This window comes from Delphinapterus leucas, chromosome 3, assembly GCF_059928025.1.
Source record: "Delphinapterus leucas isolate spDelLeu-1000000601 "Yukka" chromosome 3, BTC_Dleu_Yukka2, whole genome shotgun sequence".
Taxonomy (NCBI): domain Eukaryota; kingdom Metazoa; phylum Chordata; class Mammalia; order Artiodactyla; family Monodontidae; genus Delphinapterus; species Delphinapterus leucas.
Window position 1 is genome coordinate 152,136,745 of NC_143131.1, and position 14,499 is coordinate 152,151,243.

General features: G+C 39.0%; 1 long non-coding RNA gene across 4 annotated transcripts in view; it reads right to left on the reverse strand.

The window, feature by feature from the left end:
* The window catches only part of LOC149749769 (uncharacterized), a 76,466-nt gene extending 63,661 nt beyond the window's left edge, over positions 1–12,805 (reverse strand). Inside the window, exons 1-4 of one of the 4 annotated variants that reach the window (XR_016392511.1) lie at positions 12,153–12,805; positions 10,509–10,696; positions 6,264–6,339; positions 5,750–5,871 (exon numbers count right to left, since the gene is read on the reverse strand). This is a non-coding gene — a long non-coding RNA (uncharacterized LOC149749769). Of the gene's footprint in view, positions 1–5,749; positions 5,872–6,263; positions 8,091–10,508; positions 10,697–12,152 lie in introns of all 4 variants that reach the window. The other 3 variants (XR_016392510.1, XR_016392509.1, XR_016392512.1) reach the window with 3 other exon arrangements.
* Between the last annotated feature and the right edge of the window lie 1,694 nt (positions 12,806–14,499).

Consider the following 14,499-nt stretch of genomic DNA (forward strand, 5'->3'; position numbering starts at 1 on the left):
AAGTAAAAACACATCTACAATAAAATGTGAATTCTAGAAGTAAGTTTGTTACAAACAGAACTATCCATTCTTACCCCAGCCCCAAGACCTTCCCCCTCACCATAAGTCTTTCCTATTTCAGGTCAGGACAACAGTGTCCACCCAGCTACTGAAATCCCCAAAATAGAAAGCATCTCATTATTCTTTTTCAATAACCATCCACCCCAACTCAAAGAATAAGTTTTGTGTAACATTTGAGTTTTTATTTTCATAACGTCAGAACAAAATTGGTAATCATCAACCCATCTCACAATCTACCTGTATACGTGGCTCTCACAGATGCCATAAACATATTAGCTATATCAATCAATAAATCTATGCTTCTTTCTTTGTGAAGTTTTCAATTTGTCAACCAAAACTCTGTTTTCATCTATAATTCCTCTAAAATAGTCACATTCAAAAAATGATTTATAAGAAATTAAAATATTTGTTAAAGTTTGCCAGGCCTGGCATAATATTTTTTAAAAAGTCTTACAAAATAAACGTTAGATGAACTTATTTTTTGTAAATTAATTGTGTCATTTAATCTTCATGATTTATATTTTCAATGTTAATAATAACTTATACAAATGATACCTTAAAATCAATTAATGTTATATGAGTACAAAAAGTGCTTGCACAGATACAGCTCTGGAAATGATATTATATCGTTACCTTTTTTGACTTATGAATCACAATTTTCTAAATATTTAAACTGCACCTTTGCCAAAGATGCAATGTTTCTTTTTCCTTGTCAGTGAAGTACGTTTTCTTCTTCCTTGACAAGACAAAAAATGAACCACTCCAATTTATGAGTCATGAGCTAATCTTTTTTAAAAGACAGTTTTAGAATATAACTTCAAGTAAGTTTCCTCTAAGAATTAATGAATTACAATCTCTCAGAACCTTAGTCACTGAAGTATACACTTCTGAGAATAGAGGCAATGTATGAATTTGCTTAGAAACACTCAATGATATCTTTCATTATTGACAAACTAATTCTGTTGTACACAAAGTGTCTAAAATTTTACTAAATGGCTTGTGGAAGCTCAAAGACTGATCATTAGAAATTCTCCCTTCCACTAGGAGGATGCAATGTTCTTGGGGCTGAGGTATAAAATGAATCATTTGACATTTGAATTCATAATTGTACTGGCAAAATTGATTCTGGGTATTTCACATGAGAGTCCAGAATTTTTCTGGGAAATTGGCATCATATGAAATGAAATGTGTTAATGTCACATTATTAAATACAGAATTCGGGAGCACAACTTTACAGTAGTTTGTGTGAAAACGTATGGGTGTTCATCTGCCCAGGAGAGCAATATGAGCCATTGGTGAGAACTGTGCTAAAAGATCATTTTTAGGAAAAAGTAAAGCTATGATTCTCATACAGATATAAAAAGGAATGCACATTAAAGATTTTACTTTACTTAGATGAGGAAATCAAGCAGATGTTGTAACTGAATGAAGGGAAAAGGAAGAAAAATTCATATGGAGTAAAGGAATGTTGAAATTAATTGCAAATGTGGACAAAACCAGTTTTCCACAGAAAAAAGGTACTCAATTAAAATCACTACTGCACAGAGAAGAGTTTATATATCTATTAGTTACCTGCAACTTACAAAGAGTTGCAAAATAGCTCAGAGACAAGAAACAGAGCTAGAATCTGATAGCCAAGAAGGGAAATCTAAGAAGGCTGCATTAAAAAAAAGTACGTGTGTGTGTGTGTGTGTGTGTGTATATATATATATATATATATATATATATAGAGAGAGAGAGAGAGAGAGAGAGAGAGAAAGGATGCATAGTTTTTCACTGAATACATTTTTTTCTACACATGACTGCTTAATAAACAACTACAACCTGAGGCTGATATAATAGAAATAACGGCTCAAATTCAAGGGAAACTACTGTTACCCTGTACTGCATATAAGTGAGAACACATCTAAAACAAAATATAAATTCCAGACATAATTTTTTTAAAACCAGAACTACCCATTTGTCCCCAGCCCCAAGACCTTTTCTCTCACCCTAAGTCTTTCCTACTTCAAGTGAGGACAGCGTTGTCCACCCAGCTACTCAAATCCCCAGCTAGGAAGTGTCCAATTCTTCCCTTTCAATCACCATCCGCCCCAACTCTAAGGCAAGACAATGCATCATCAAGTCCTTGTTTGAACATGATAATCTCTTTTGGTTTACTGGAAGCCTCTCACTAGTCCCCAGACTCTACTCTTGCCTCCCCACAATTCATTTTTCTTAAAACAGCCAGCGTATTCTTTTAAAAATGAGATCAGATCAAGTCTCTCCACACTCAAAACCAATAGATAGCACTAGGATTTAGAATAAAATCCAAATCCCTTTTATGGGGCATCCTAAGGCCCCAGAATATCTGTCCCTGCCTATGTCCCTAACTTCAATTCTTCTCATTTGCCCGCTTATTCAACTTAGTCCTTATTTATTGGAATCCTCTTGATCCTTTGATCACACCAGCCTGGCTCCCATCTTTGCACTAACATTTTCCTTTATTTGGCCCTCTCTTGTCCCAGATTTTTGAATGCCTGGCTCCTTTTTTGTCTTTCAAAGGCAATTTCCTCAGGGATAACTTCTTGCTCCATTCAATATAATATAATGCTCAAGAACACTGTTTTTTATTTTATTTTTTTCATGGCAACTTACTGCTGAATAAAATTTTAAATTATTTCATGAATATCACCTATGTCCCTGCCCTAATAAGCAAATTACCTAATTTCAAGGACTGTATCTTTTTTGTTCATGACTGTACATAAACACACAATAAGATTCTAATACTGTTGGCCATCAGTCAATATTAGCTGAGTGAATTATACTTGTTTTCTTTCTTCAGGGAAGTGGATAAAGTACATTTTTCTGACGTATGATGAAAGTTCTAGAATTTGTGATAGATAAGTTCAGACTACTGTGGGAAGTCTGATTTAGAGAAAAGAGTAACTTAGAAGATCTGCAGGTATGTTAGCTTTAGGGCTAATGGGGAAGAGGAATTAGACTCATTTTCTTAGGTCTATCAGCATCTAATTCAAGAAAGACTAGCAGGAGTTTATTTATTTATTTATTTTTTGTGATACGCGGGCCTCTCACTGTTGTGGCCTCTCCTGTTGCAGAGCACAGGCTCCGGACGCGCAGGCTCAGCGGCCGTGGCTCACGGACCCAGCTGCTCCGCGGCATGTGGGATCTTCCCAGACCTGGGCACGAACCCATGTTCCCCGCATCAGCAGGCAGACTCTCAACCACTGAGCCACCAGGGAAGCCCAGGAGTTTATTTTTAAAGAAATCAGAATAAAGTCAATGCTGGGGAAATGCTGTAGGCTTTACAATGATAGCAAGAGAAGCTCCCCTACGTAACAGTGAGAGCTGGAATCAATGTCTCCAGTTTAGCCTGAGTATACATCTGATAGAGAAACATCAGCTTTCTGATTTGTTATACGGAGATAACAGTCTTATATTCTTGTTTCTATTCTATTTAGTTGTATAGATCCAAGGAGATTATTTATGAGGATATACTTTGAAAAATGAAATACAGTACTAACATGAAGCACCACTGTCATTAAACACATCACTTAACCTCTAAATCTCCATTTCCCTATTTAAACTATCTCAAAATGCCTCTCCCTCTGCTTTTTGAGTCAGAGGTAAATGGAAAAGATTTTATTTTGCTGCTGATGGTAGCAATATAGGTTGCATTAGAAATGAATGGGATGGAAGGACTCTGTTGATTTTGTTTAACCCTGCAATCGGATCCACAAATGCACAGGGCATTCACAGAGTGGAAATTTATGCCTCCAACTAACAGTAATAAGGTAAGTTTACTTTAAAAATGATATTTGGGGAGTGTTCAATTACTGTGAAGTTATGCCCCCAACCAAAACGTCATCCAGTTCCCTAGAATCATCCACATGTCTTCTGAAAAGGTTTCCTCATTTGCCTCATCCTTCTGGCTTGACTGATGGCTCCCACCCAGCCTAATCACTATCACAAAGCATATGTTGGTTTAGGCAATAACAGACCTTCATAGATCATTTACTGGATTCTCCCTTGACGTAAATTGTTACTTTTCTTTGTTTCTAGCAATAATAATACCGGGCACTGTGTAAAAACTAGCTACCATTGACTGAATGATTGCCAGGTTTTCAAGCACTGAGCTAAAAGCTCAACGTGCATTAACAATGATAATAACATTTGAGACAGATACTGTCACAAGTGCTTTGCAGTCATTATTAGTAACTCATTTCTTTCTCAAAAAACCCTGTGAAGCAGATACAATCTTCCCAAATTTACAAAACAGAAAAGTGAGGCACGATAATATTCCAGAACATGACAGCATTCACAGAACTGGTTACGTGGTTAAGTTGCGCTGGAGCTGTGATGGAAGCTTTTAAATGTCTTGCCACAATGCTGGAAAGCAGTTATTGTCTTCAGTAGAAAGATACTGAGATCAATTCTCAAAATTCTGAAGTGACTGGCCCTATTTGCATAGTAAAGACTATGTGATAGGCCAAGGACTCTGTCAAAGTAACCAGATTAGGTCCAAGATGGAATCACTCATGCTAAGCCCCACATCAGCAAACCAAAATTTATCTAAGTTTCCCTACCTGGGCTCTCCAAGCAAAGGAAGGCCCAGGTCAACCAACCAATCATGCTTGCCTGCTTACCAAACCCTTATCCAGCTCCTTGTTCCATATAAGGAAAGGAACTCTCATTAACCCATTAGCAAATGACCAGTACATCGTCCTTGACCCTGCTCACTTTGGTCTATAAAAAGCTCTCACCTTGTACTGCTCTTCAGAGCTCCTTTCTACCTGTTAGATTAAACAGTACCCAAGTCATGAATCACTGAATAGAAGTCAACTAGATCAGTAAGTTATCTGTAGAAAATTTTATTTTAACAACTCTATGGCGATCCTTTCCAAATCCATGATCTCAGCTCTTCCACATGCCTCATGAGCTTTATATCGTGAGAGAACACTGTGACCTCAGTTTCCTCAGGAAAGTGACTCCTCTCTGCCTAATCATATCATAAGGGAAACCAGGGCTAGAATCAGTAAATGTTTCCCAACAAATAGAACTAAACAGTAAAGTGTTTTAATCCCAGCACATCATTCATTCTAATCACTATATTCTCAGGGGCAAGTACTCAGCAAGCTGTGTGGGAATGACATGCACTGTTTCCATTAAAGTCATAACAGAATCTGTGCACAACACTCCTTCGAAAACAGCTCCCTTGCTCCTCTTCTAGTGAATATTAGCATCTGCAATGTGTTCTGCTTTGCCTCTGCATTCCTGGTCTGAAACTCTTTTCTGGAAAAAAGGCTTACAAAGAGTTTCTGGAAGTAAGAATTATAGACCCCCAGGGTACCTAAGGATAGGAAACTCACAAATTAATCCAATATGTAATTAGTTTTTTCCTTTTTCTCAGAGATAATAAAAATTAAGTGTTCTCACAAATATAGTAACTGAATATCCAAAACAATATTACTGAATCATATTGGCTTAAAATGTACATGATAGAAGACTCACTTGATTTTTGTCATCAATTAAAAGTTATTAAGTATTAAGGAAATTATATTTTATTTTTTTGGTCTGAACATGTTTTATGATTCCTACCTAATCACATCTCCTTCTAAAAAAATTATCTACCTTTTTTAGAGACAAGAGCTAACATGTCCATGTTTTATTTTATAATCATAGCTGATACCTTGTGAGTCATAGTTGTTCGGGTTGGACTAAGGAACTTGAACCCTTGGACTGGCAGAAGGCTGTGCTTTGTGGAGCCTAGTTCAAAAATAGGCTTCACCATTCATATCTTTCCCTGGGAATCTGGAAGGGTGTAATTGAGAGATTAGATAGTTAGAAACGGTAATAAAATAGTTTTTGAATAAAAAGGCAATAATTAATCTCAAACCCTTTACTTCTCGTATGGCAGAATTTTTCAACTTTGGCACTACTGATATTTGGGGCTAGAAAAAAATTTTTTAATTTTTACTTTATATTGGAGTATAGTTGATTAACAATGCTGTGTTAGCTTCAGGTGTACAGCAAAGTGACTCAGCTGTACGTATACATGTATCTACTCTTTATCGAATTTTTTTTCCCATATAAGTTATTACAGAGTATTGAGCAGAGTTCCTGGTGCTATACAGTAGCTCCTTGTTGGTTATCTATTTTAAATATAGCAGTATTATTATTGTTATTTTTACGCGGGTTGTTACCTGGTGCGTTGAATGATGTTTGGCAGCATCCTTGAACTCTAATGACCAGAAGCCAGTAGAATCTCCTTCTTCAGTCCTGACAATCACAAATGTTTTCTGACATTGTCAAATGTCCCCTATCAAAATCACTTCCAGTTGAGAATCACTGCCTTATGGATCTTGAACCAGTAGATCAATATACATAGAAATCAAAAGGGAAAATTTAACAGCTGTCATTCTGGTAAAGCCAGAATACAGCTTGGAATTTAAAATCAAGACTTCTTTCAGGACTTTCCTGGTGGTCCAGCAGTTAAGACTATGCACTTCCACTGCGGGTTCAATCCCTGGTTGGGGAACTAAGATTCCCCATGCTGCGTGGTGCGGCCAAAAAAGAAAAAAAAAAGGATTTCTTTCTTTCCCTCTGAAGTGAAACTAGTGAGAAACAGAAAGAACAAGAGAATGAGAATAAGAACGAGTGGTAAATTCTTGGCAGCCCAGGTCCCAATTCCCTCAATCATATTAGTTACATATTCCCAAATGAAGGAGTTGCTCTGAGGAGAAAAGAGGAAAATGCTTTCCTTACCCCAACAGAGGCAAGGCTTCCTATGTTATACATGAGATTAAAATACAAGTTAGAGAAAAAAATGTGTGCTGTAGAAAGGGGACAAAGATAATCTAGGAGAAGTAACCTACGCAAATAGGCAAGCTGGACAATGAAGATGTAGAAAACCAGCGTCAGCAGATAAGTTCCAGAGGTTGGAATGGGGAATACAGCAGATGGACACAGAGCACCAAAGACTCAGAGAGGGAGCAAAATATTTCTCTCTACGCCTAAGCTTCCAGGTCCAGTCAGAGTCCATATGTAATTATAACAACCATTGGTCCACTGCAATAATCTGACTGAATTCTTCCTCGTAACCAAATGAGCCAGATTCAAACACTGATACTGCTATCATTTGTATGAAAAGAAGAGTAACTAGTCAATAATGTCAATCCAAATCTGAACCCATGTCATTTTTTTAAAAATTCAATTTTAATAGCTAAAAGGCAGGCTTGATTTTTTCGTGGATTTTTTTTTTTTTTTTTTTTGTAGTACGCGGGCCTCTCACTGCTGTGGCCTCTCCCGTTGCAGAGCACAGGCTCCGGACGCGCAGGCTCAGCGGCCACAGCTCACGAGCCCAGCCGCTCCGCGGCATGTGGGATCCTCCCGGACCGGGGCACGAACCCGCGTCCCCTGCATCGGGAGGCAGACTCCCAACCACTGCGCCACCAGGGAAGCCCTTTTTCGTGGATTTTTAAAGCAGTTTTGAGAGAGAAAGAAAAAGAATAAATGGCATTTTGCATCTTTCCTGGCATCCCAAGACCTTAAACAGCTTAAGACTAGGAGATAACTTCCTTTCCTCTACTGATTTTTCCCTTTTAGTTAGGTGCCTTTATAATAAGTTCAGTTATCTTTCTCTATTATATTTTTGTGAAAACTGCTTTTCTCTGCCAGAGATTGTATCTACTTCCTACACCCTTAAGAGATTCTATTTTCTTCTACAATTTTCAGTTCCTCAGAGTGCCTTGTCTAAATTTTCTAAATGTAGCACTGTAATCAAGGTTTCTAACTGTAAAAAAACAAAAACACAACAACAACAAACAGGCCTCAAGTTTCATATTTTTAGAACAATGACCAGGTGTTACTATGAAAAACCAGTTTCAGTTTGTCACTGATAAGACAAACTAAACTAAGAGGACTTTTTTCTTTACCCTCCCAAATGCGTTAAATGTACTATCCTCACCTCTGTTTTTTTTCTTCCTTGCATTGCTTAATTCACCTTTTATGATGGCAAGCATCAGGCAGGTCTTAAAAAAAACAAAAACAACTTCATCGTTTGCTATCATACGCCTTAAACAATGAGTCATCTAAAGAAGTGAACATTCTTGTTATTTCAAATCATTACTGAAAATTAGAAGCAAATGAAGCTAGAATATAAGTCTCAGAATTTTAAAAACTTGAGAAACATTAAAGAAAACGCAGTTCATCTCCCACTGTAGCTGGAACAAATAAACCCCAGAAAACTTTGCTCAAGGCCAAACAATAAGTAGGTCTGAGAGTTGAACCTAGATCATTTTACTCTAAATACTGTTCACCACTCTCTGGCCCTGCCATTATAACACACTGTCTCTATGTCTTTCTCTACTGTGTCATATGTAGTCACCATGTAACTAAAAAGTATACTGAGGATTTAATTTTTCTATCAGGTAGGTTCACAATGAACCACCCTAGGCATTATGAGGGGAAAATAGAAGCTAATATTTATTATCCACTCTGTGCCAGGCATTTGGCTAAGGAAACTGTATGCAAGTATCCCATTTAATCACCAAAATGTTTGCAATCTATGAAGTAGGCACCAAGGCAGTCTTACTCAGGGTTCAGCTGTAGAGCATAGAATCTTTCCTAGATACCTGAAGTAGAAAAGCTTATAATTAGAGAGAAGGGAAGCAACAGACCCTAGACTGAGGTTCTGGCCACACCAGGCTGCCACAACAGCTACTGCCTCTGCAATGGTGAGGAAGCAGATTCTCAAATCAGGAAACACCGCTGAAGCTGGTGACTCCAGCAACTGAGAACCTCTGCCACCATCTGCACCAGAAAATTCCAAATCCATGTCCCCGTGAGAATGTGTGACTTGCAGAACTAAAATCACATCCAGAACCATAGCTGTAAAGGAGCTGGGGAACATCCTGAAGAGACTGGAAAGGGAAGAAGTATAGGAAGGCACACAAGAAAGCAGTGGGAGTGGATACTGCAAAAGTCAATATAAACAAATTTATAGAAAACTCCAAATGCCTTCTGAACAATTTCTGATCCTCAGGATCAAAATCCCAAAAAGTATAATAACATCACTTTTATAATAAAATAATGAAAATTAATTTGAAGACAATATTAGATTGAAAGTCACTGTAGGAGAGAAAGGGTTTCCTAAAAGAAAATTGTAATCTGGAAAAAAAAAAAGAAGAAAGTGTTTCTTTTCTGAGTTAATGTCATGTTAATATAAGTCTAACTTCTAGAAGTAACTTGTAATTACAATCATTTATTTTATTTATTATTTTCTGCTTTTACTAAAATGAATTTAGTACATGGTTAGGTTTTGGATAGCTGCCATCCACACTAAAATGAACAGTAATGAAACTTGCTATTAGTGCTTTTAAGAGCATGCTAATGTTACTCATTAAACACTGGATGGATTGTTTCTCAGCCCATGTTCCATGGTGGCTGCATTTGATTATGTATATGTTGGCCGAAATGCTGGCAAATGACATGGACTGTCCTCCCAGAACACGCATGGAAATGAAATGTGTGCATCCTGAGGCGAGCTGGGTGAGAAAAGTTCGGCACTTAATGAAATCAACAAAGAGCCTGTTTGTCAAGGGTGACTTGAAGTGTGTGTAAATGATCCTTGCCTCCATAAGCACGATGAGGTGATTTTACCATCAGTGATTTTAGGTGATTAAACACCTCTGGTCTGCTGCTCCCATTAAGCAGCACCATTACTTTCATCCTTGCAACAAAGCTAAGGTTTATGCTTTATTAGGGAGTCTGTGGTGACTAGATGTGTCATTATCTGTCCTACCATCCACCACTGGGTTTAGAATTTTTACTTCAAAATGACCACCATTCACTCTTTCAGATTCCTTCTAGTTTACTATTTAATGTGTGCTTGCTCTGCACTATTCTCGATGGAGCTCATGCTGTTTATGTTTCCAGAGCTTTTTAAGACTCATCCTTGAATAAAGATTAGGAAAAAGTCATTTGCGTTTCCTCCAAAGAACAGCTATTAGATGGGTAATGGATCCTGGAGCTCAGATTATTAAATATTCAACTGTCCTTCTGGATCATCAGGAGGTGCATATCCCAGTTTGACAGGGACAAAGTTAGCCTATAAAAGGACCCAATTTCTCTGGTTAAGGGCTGTGAATCTCATTTTATAGGGTATGCAAGAATGATCAATGATTTTATTTTCATTTAATCAAATTATATTCAGCCTCAAAAGCCTAATGGGCTGCTAGGAGATTCTGATCTCTGCCATTGCTGGCTGTATCACCTTCAGGGTTCACCCATAATTTAGGACATTCTAGAGAAAGAGCTTCATCTTGCAGTCTTCTGTGGCCACAGCAGAAATCCTCATTATGCAAGTCTATAATCTAAAAGCTATTTGATTTTACGCCATGTATGTACCTGGGGATGTACGCTGAGACTAGGAGCCTCTAGAATCTCACCTTCAAACTGCTTCCCATTCCTTCCAAAATCCTGTCACCATCAATGTGCATCCTCCAAAATTCCAATCCTAAACATAGGCACTTAGTATCATCTTTCCAGGATGCTCAGCCTTTAAAGATCAAAACCCAGGAGAGGAATATATCTTCCAGGAAATTTCTGCAAGTTAGCACTGAAATACAAGCCTGCCCTGAGACAAAAGAGCATAAAAGGTGCTAAGATACTTTTGTGAAATGTGGCTGGGGAGGATTCAGACGAGGAGAAAAAAATTAAGAAGAATTATTTCCATAAATTATTCTGAATACTTACTGTGTGCCAGGCACTGTTTTAAGTGCTATATTTGAATGGTGTTTTACTAAGCTCTCAAGATAAGTCCCAAGTGAGGATTAAATGAAACATCACTAATACATGCCAAACAACTATTTTAAGCACATTCGAAATATCATTACCTCATATAATCACATAACAACTCTATCAGGTAGGAACTACTGTTATCACCAAATGAAGAACTAAGGTATAGAAAGATAAGTAAGGTGCTGAAAAGGGGTCACTGGACCTGTATGGAAGAATGTTTTTTAAACGGGACATTGGCCTTAAGCACTTAGAAATCTAAGATAAGCATTTTAAAGTTATTCCAAACAGGGCTACATGAATGGCCAGAGTGGGCAGCTTCTCTGTGCCAAAAGATACATAATCATAGATCAAAAAACAATTACCACTTTCAGTGTGTAAGATATTTTAACAGCTATTTTGTTCTAACAGTTATTAAAGTGAATATAGAACTGACTTATATCAGTGGTTTCACTTTTCATACTTAATTACCCAGTTACCCTTATAAAGCACTAAAGAAAATATGGGGGAGTCAAGATGGCAGACTAGGAGGGCATGAAATTCGCATCTTGGCACAACTAGGGCACCTACCAGGCACCGGTAGGGGACCACGGACGCCTAAGGGGACGGGAGGAACTCCCAGCAACCAAGTACGACATGGGGCATGGGGAGAGTGAGTGGGGAGGAGAAGTGGAGGTGAGACTGGACTGGCGCCCCTGAGGGGCAGCTGGGGGAGAGGAAGAGATCCCACACCTGGAGGGGGAAATTGGGGGACCACTGGGAGGGCAGAGGATCAAAAGGGAGGGTGGCTAGGTTTCCCCTACTCTCTTGGGCCCCAGAAGCCTGATGAAATCCCGGACCTGATCCTCTGCCCACCTAAACCCCTCCAGCTGCGTGGGTCCTGAGGGAGTGGGAGGGAGGAAAGGGGGAGCAAAAGTAAAGGCCAGACCTCTGGGACCTGCACCCCTGAGGGGCAAATGGGTGGGGGTAGGAGTTCCTACGCTCAGTGGGACCAGCCCACATTTAGGGTCCAGCGGCGACTGTGGAGACCCTGGGGGAGACCATGGGGGAGGGCGTGGAGGAACAGAAAGGAACACGGCCAGCGCTTTCGCTGCCCACTTAGGCACCGGGGAGCCTGTTGGGCTCCCAGGCCTAATCCTCTGCCCTGGGAGCCTCCCTCCTACCAGGTAGAGCCCAAGACCTGCCCCTACACCCCCACCCAGGGCCCCACCTCTACACTCGGAGACCCCTTCTGAGACCCCCTCCAAACACCCTGGGCCTAAACCCCGCACACACACCCTCACCCATGGCCCTACCTCCAAACTCCCGAAATCCACACTCCAGAGAACCCCTTTGGATGTGCTGCCTCTCCCATTCCGTGTAGGTCCTAGGCAGAGGCCCCACCACACACTTGAATGTTGCCCAGCCTAGTCCCCACACCCAAGGCCTTTTCTGGCTGTGTGGGTCCTGAGTCTAGGCCCCGCCCCACACTCAAACGTCACCACCCTGGCTAGGCCCCGCCCAACCCTAAACCCTGCCCCTGCCTAAGTTCCACCCCCCCACCTAAACTCCACCCCCAAGAGCCAAGGCCTTTTTTTTTTTTTTCCTTTTCTCTTCTTTTAGGTCGGGGTGCTGTTTTACCTTCTTCTTGATAATTCATTAATATAATTAATTTTTTCTAATAAACCTTTTATTTTTCTAATTTTATTTTATTCTCTATACTTTGTTATTGTTCTGCTCCTTTTGGGTTGTTCCCCCCCACCACTTTTTTTTCTTGTTTCTGGTGTGGTTTTGTTTTCCCTTGTTGCAGTTGCAGTTGTTTCAATTATATTTTTATTTTTCCTAATACATTTTTTATTGTTCTAATTTTATATTTATTCTTTGTTATTGTACTGCTCCTTTTATTCTTTTTTATTCTTTTTTTTTAATGATGCTATGCAGCTTGCAGGTTCTTGGTTCCCAGGCCAGAGGTCAGGCCCAAGCTCCTGTGGTGGGAGCACCAAGTCCAAGCTGCTGGACTAACAAAGAACCTCAGATGCCAGGAAATATTAATTGAGGTGAGGCCTCCTGGAGGTCCTCATCTCGGCACCAAGGTCCGGCTCTACCTAACTTCCTGCAAACTCCATTGAAGGAAGCCTCACGCCAAACAACCAGTAAGACAGGAATACAGCCCCTCCCATCAAAAAAAAAATGAAACAACAAAAATTATGTTACAGATGAAGGAGCAAGGTAAAATCCTACAAGACCAAATAAATGAAGACAAAATATGCAACCTACCTGAAAAGGAATTCAGAGTAAGGACAGTAAAGATGATCCAAAATCTCAGAAACAGAATGGAGAAAAACACAAACATTTAACAAGGATCTAAAGGAACTGAAGAGCAAACAAACAGTGATGAACAATGTAATAACTGATATTAAAAATACTATAGAAGGAATCAATAGCAGAATAACTGAGGCAGAAGAATGGATGAATGAGCTGGAAGATAAAATGGTGAAAACAACTGCCAGGGAGCAGAATAAAGAAAAAAAAAATGAAAAGAACTGAGAACAGTCTCAGAGACTTCTGGGACAACATTAAACACACCAACATTCGAATTATAGTGGTCCCAGAAGAAAAAGAGAAAAAGAAAGGGTCTGAGAAAATATTTGAAGAGATTAGAGTCAAAAACTTCCCTAACAAGGGAAAGGAAATAGTCAATCAAGTCCAGGAAGTGCAGAGAGTTCCATACAGGGAAAACCCAAAGAGAAACACACCAAGACACATATTAATCAAACTATCAAAAATTAAATACAAAGAAAAATATTAAAAGCAGTAATGGAAAAGCAACAAATATCACACAAGGGAATCCCCATAAGGTTAACAGCTGATCTTTCAGCAGAAACTCTGCAAGCCAGAAGCGAATGGCAGGACATATTTAAAGTGATGAAAGGGAAAAACCTACAACCAACATGACTCTACCCAGCAAGGATCTCATTCAGATTTGACAGAGAAATTAAAACCTTTACAGACATGCAAAAGCTAAGAGAATTTAGCACCATCAAACCAGCTTTACAACAAATGATAAAGGAACTTCTCTAGGCAGGAAACACAAGAGAAGGAAAAGACCTACAATAATAAACCCAAAACAATTAAGAAAATGGTAATAGGAACATACATATCAATAATTACCATAAATGTAAATGGATTAAATGCTCCAACAAAAAGACACAGACTGGCTGAATGGTTAAAAAAACAAGACCCATATTTATGCTGTCTACAAGAGACCCACTTCAGACCTAGGGACACATACTGACTGAAAGTGAGGGAATGGAAAAAGATATTCCATGCAAATGGAAATCAAAAGAAAGCTGGAGTAGCAATTCTCATATCAGACAAAAGAGACTTTAAAACAAAGACAAGAGACAAAGAAGGACACTACATGATGATCAAGGGATCAACCCAAGTAAAATATATAACAATTGTAAATATTTATGCACCCAACAAAGGAGCACCTCAATACATAAAGCAAATACTAACAGCCATAAAAGGGGAAATCGACAGTAACACAATCATAGGAGGGGACTTTAACACTCCACTTTCACCAATGGACAGATCATCCAAAATGAAAATAAATAACGAAACACAAGCTTTAAATGATACATTAAACAAGATGGACTTAAT